Source organism: Cupressus sempervirens, chromosome 10 (assembly GCF_028749045.1).
Source record: "Cupressus sempervirens isolate cs-2001-9-10 chromosome 10, ASM2874904v1, whole genome shotgun sequence".
Classification (NCBI taxonomy): Eukaryota; Viridiplantae; Streptophyta; class Pinopsida; order Cupressales; family Cupressaceae; genus Cupressus; species Cupressus sempervirens.
Genome location: NC_143127.1, coordinates 566,807,078 through 566,812,911, shown reverse-complemented (window position 1 = coordinate 566,812,911; position 5,834 = coordinate 566,807,078).

The following is a 5,834-nucleotide window of genomic DNA, read 5'->3' as shown; positions in this document are numbered from 1 at the left end:
AAATTGCTACACAACCAAATCTAGAAGCTTCTACTAATAAAAATTCTCATGGATTGTGGAAATCTTATTGATTTAATTTATTTTCTTGCTCGATCAATATGTAAAGGAAGGAGTGTTGGAAGAAATGCGGGTAGCTAGTGCAAGTATTGACCCTAAGCATTTATTGCCTTTGATTTTTATTGTTTGGTGGTGTGTGTTTGGTGTAGGGAGGTAGCACTTGGTTGCTTAGGAGTCGTGGGAATTTTTTGAAAGTAGTGTAGTTTTCCTAGTGGGTTATTTTGTTGTGTATTGGTCTAGTTTGGGGTAGTTTTGGTGGTGATAAGGAATGCCTATTGGTAATCCAAGCTTCTTGTTGTAGGAGCATTTATTTTGAGCATGCTTTGAAAGGTTGATTTTTGTATAAAATTTGTGTATAGGATTTTTGTGTTTTTTTCTTTTTCCTCCGGGAGGCTTTTTATAGCCTTACATGTAGGCTCTTCCTTAAAGAATTCTTCCTTTTACAGATGTAATTTAAGGAAATTTATTCTACAATCATGCATGAGATACCTATCATTGGCTTGAATAATACCATGATCAATGTATACTCTTCACAAAACAGAGTTTTAGTCATCAAGGGTGAATGGTTTGCCTTGCAAGGAGTGAGCACACGCCTATGCTTGTGATTGAACCCAACAATATGGAGGAGGATATTAATTATTTGGTCAATCACTCCTTGATCTTCAAATTCATGGGTATATAGGTGTTACTGCCCTTTTTAAAGTCATGGGCCTATCGCACATAGAGGTGACGTTGGCTACCAATAGATATTCTTGGTGGTCTTTTATTCATTTACATAGAAATGAGGCTTTTGAAAGAGGACCTGGTTTTAGAATGAAGTTGGGTTTTACATAAAGTCATGGCATGTTTGATTTAACCCTATGTGAGTGATTTTGTGAAACACAAACCTCAATGAGACATTGATATAAGCATTTAAATCAAATTGTGATACAAAACTAGTTAAAAACATGAAATGAATGACTGTGAGCATATCATCACTCTCTATTCATAAGCACCTATAGATTTAGCTCTTAGCTACACTTAGATTCAAAGGTGACAACTTAGAAAATGAGAATTACATGATATAAGATTGATTTAGACTGTTATGGATGCAAATTGATCTAAATGATGAAGAATGGTGATATAAATTCAACTAAGTTAAGCATGATGCAAACTAAATTAAACATAATTACAATGATCAAATGATTTTTCTATGCTAAAATGACTATAATGCAATTACTAGAATAAAACTAGATGGTTTGAACTTTGAATGCCTCATATTTATAGGATTTCTCGAGGTCTTTAGGGTGAGTTATGATTAATCATGATCAATGTGTGGTTGGAGTTAGGCATGATGATGTGTCCATGATGAATGGTCATGATTTACTTACACAAATGTATGATCAAGATAACAAAGGTTTAAGTGATCAGTGTTAGTTTGTCCCTTATATATCATTGGTTGATTTTAAGAGGTAATTAATTCAAAAGAATTAATTAAATTAGATATGTGTGATAGTTGAATGGGTTGGATTTTGGAAGAATTAATTATTAATAGTGAACTATATAATCAAATATTAAATTTAATACATAGTATATAAAATTTGATTTAATTAATCCAATTGTTTGAATCTAATTAATATTTTATTGACCATTTTTAGGTGTATACATTTGCCTCTCTTTAAATAGTTTGTAAGTCATGTGTTGGTTCAAAGAAAGATTCATTTTTCGCTTTGATTTTGATGTCTTTAATGTGGTGATACCGACTTGATTGGTTGATTGATTGATTGATGTTGCCCCATTGATACAATGATGGTGTTTTGATGTGATATATGTGATTTGACTTTTGACTCTTGTATTGCCCATATTTGAAATTTTAAAAATTCAATGTCTAATGTCAACAATTTTGAAAAGTGCCCCAAATTGAAAATTTTCACTTTATGGTGATTATACCCCTCTATATTTAAATCAAAATGTTTTTGTGATTTTTATGAATTTTTTGAGTTGTAATTTAGATTATATATAAATTTTTCAATTTTTTATGTTTTAACTCATTTTGATTTATTTCCCAAAAAAAAAAAAATTGGGGTTATGCCCATGTGAACAAACTTTTTTATTTTATTTTATCGATAAATGGCCAAGGCCATGATAATTTTATTATAAATTGAAATGAAAAATTACAAAAGCTTGCTCCATTCAAACAGGCACTGGTAGGAAAGAATAGAGAAGAAAACCTCCAGTCTTGCACGGGACAAATGTCCTATATTATTACAAAATAAAAGGGGCATACCCCAGTGAACTAAATCTATGTATATATTATGAATACAAAAATACAATTGATAAGGGGTTATACCCCTAATGATAACATCTTCATTTGAAAATCCAACACTACTTACAAAAGGTTTTAGTCCATAGATTCATCAACGAGGAGAATCTGATGTTTGAGTGTGGCTGCCAACTAGCTAAACATGTTAAGAAGTTAGAATTAGGGACACAAGTTAATGATATACCATCTAAGGGGCAGGAAAGGAAGCAACCTCCCATGAAATGAGACAAATACAAAGCAATACGCTATAATAGACAAGAGGAAACTACGAGAGACTATATGAGAACCAAAAAGTGATAAGATGCTCCCTAATTTACCCTATTGAAACATAATAAGAGATATCCTTGCATACTAAAATTAAACTTAATATGAGTTTCAATCTGAAGAGAGCATTAATGATACGACAAATTACTCGAAACAGAGCCAGTTGAGATCCTATGCAATAAGGCAAGCAATTTAATAATCACCAAAGAGGATTAATGAAACACACAACAAAGGACACAGTATAACTAAAAGAAATAAAATCGACAGTGCATGAAAGAGATAATCGCGGGAAGGGTTAAAGACGGATAGCTGAGAAGTGCAAAAATAGAGGAACAGCCATGAATCTAGTGCAAACCCCTGCTTCCAAGGAAAACACAGCCACACCGAGTGAAGTCATACCAGGATTGAATGGAACAAATGCTTAAATGGAAAACAAACAAATACAACATTCTGAGATTCTAAAATGATAGTACTCCTATCTCAGTATCTGGCAGAATTCAATATTTTAAGAGAAAACCAGGGGACCAAACCGAGCATCCATTGAATATCATGATATAAACAAAGAACTCTTATCGACAAGAGGAATTCAATTACACAGCCTTCTCACTTAAGAAATCATTAATCCAATAAAGAGATCCATACCATCCAAATGAACAAACTTGATTAGTAGGCCTCTAAGAAATTAAATTAGATGAAAAATACCTCTTTAGGTCAAGAAAGTGAATAAATAAGGCTAAAAAGCCCTTTTTATTAGTCATTTTCATTATTTTATTTTACTTTATTTACCTCTTAGAGAAAAAACTCTTCTAGCTATCATGGTAGTTCCCTACCATAAGCAAGAGTTCAACAAGGTTAGGTGGTATCAAAGACCTCTTAGCTATGAACAACCACTATTTACTCAATCTCATCCTATCATTTTTGAATTTGATTTAATGTGTTTTAATTTTAAAAAACTTATTTCCTTCCAGTTATCACACTTAACATTTATTTCATTGCATGTAATATGCGTTTTGTCACATATATAACTCATAATTTCACATACCAATGACAGTTTTGTTTTTATTTTGAATTGCATATAAGGATTATCTCATTGCACTAAAATTGAAAGTGCATATGATTGACATAGTGTCAGATTTAAAGTTTGTATAATCACATTCAATGGTTTCATCACATATGATTAAAAAAATTGTTACATTTAAAATTTTATGCATTAACATTGCATTATTTGGTCCTGTATAAACTACATATAAGTCACATTTGATGGTTTAATTAGTTTTTATATTGTTTAAGTCAACTTTTGATGTCAATTGGTCATTTATTTAAAAACTTATCTCAATTTGATAAGGTAGATTTGTGTTGTTTTTCTAATCTCAGGATCTAGAGGATCAAAAATAGATCCACTCATGGAGATTGTTAGAAATCTTACTTGAGCAGATAAGATAGATGATGTTTGATGATTTAATTGATGCTAGATGATCATTTCTTGATTGACTGATTGGTGATTGACTTTAAATAGACTCCCTTAGGGAAGCTTAATGTGAGGGGTCAAGACCCAAAACCATTTGAGATGATTGGAGAGCTATCTTGAGCAAAGTGATGCGTGATTGGTCAGTGCAGTCTCAATTGTTTGCTTGGTATGAGTGAGTTGAGGTTTATTGATAACATTGACTGAGTGTAACACAATGACCATAATGCCTTCCACCTACCTACTAGAAAGATGGAAATGGCTCTAGAGGATGTTTATAGGATATTACAAACTCATGTGGTTGGGGAGATGGTCTACTATGATCAGGATGATGATAATGAGGTTACCCAACATGTATTTGAGGATGATTAATTAGAGATTTCATTATTCTTTGGGATATTATGGTGCATAGATATGTCCTACTTCTTTTTATCTTGGCTATGTTCATTAGTAGATTTATGATGGCAAATAGGAGAGAACATGGATTTTTAATTGAATGCAGTGGGATTGCAGAGGACATGCTAACATAACCTTGACAATTTACTTGGGGGTCTTACATTTAGGTCATCTTTTCCATCCCTTTATTAAGTAGTCTATGATTGGGGTGCAACATTTTCTACGAAAGTCATCTTGCTTCAGATTTGGGTCTAGGAACACATCCCAATGACTAGGCCAATTAAAAAATAAAGTGTGTTGTCCATACATTTATATATATAGTGGGTCATTATCTATCCTATAGGAAACTTAGAGTATTAGAGAAGACAAATTGATGATATAGATATGGTATGTGAGAGACCATATATTGGTTGTGAGACATAGGCAGAGGATCCAATAGAGATATCATTTATGTTTATGTCACAATGTTTAATTGATAGGACACCATATATCATAAAGAGGTTTCTACTCACTTTAGTTCTCAAATAATATGGTAGGATATATAATATAGCTCAAAGTTCTATTCTATATGCCCATGTACACAAGGAGAGACAGTGATACAACATTGGGTGAGTACTAGGGACAAGGTCTTATGACAACAGAGTATGCTCATTGGTTTACTATACATCCATTTCCTTGATTAATGTCTCCTTAAGAGTTTATTCATCATGAAGATGACAACGACGACGACGATGATGATTGTACACTCGAAAGTGTCCCACTCTAAACCCTTCTATCCAAACAATTCCATGAGTTGGAATGCTTAGATGCCGGCTTAGAGCTCCCTATCCATGGAGTGCAAGAGAGTATATTTCAAGAATAAAAAGGCTCTCAGATGAGCCTTAGAGATACTCTTCTTGCTAGTAAACCATGCAATGGGAGGTTCCAAAGACAAGATGCAAGAATGCAAATGTCCCAAGGAGTTCCTCAAGAATGCAATGCAAATGAAAATTAAACTAGGATGATAATGCAAAATGCAGCTATGCTAAAACATGTATGAGAGTGTTACAATACCATTATTAAGCTATGTGAGAGATTATTGCAAAATAGAAGCTAAACTAACATGCAACATGAATCTAAGCTAAAATGCCATGGATGAGAGAATGTAGACAAGGAAGAGAAGTTCTCCACAAAGCTCCAAAGAAACTTGTTAGAAAACCTGCAGCATAACAATATTCAAAATGAGGATTGAGGGGGAAATCTCTCTCCCTTTTAAAGATGTATGGACGGTGGAGATCAAGATGAAGATGGTGGATGATCAATGGTGGAATTCGAAAATAGGAGTGATCCATGTGCACACACAAATCAACC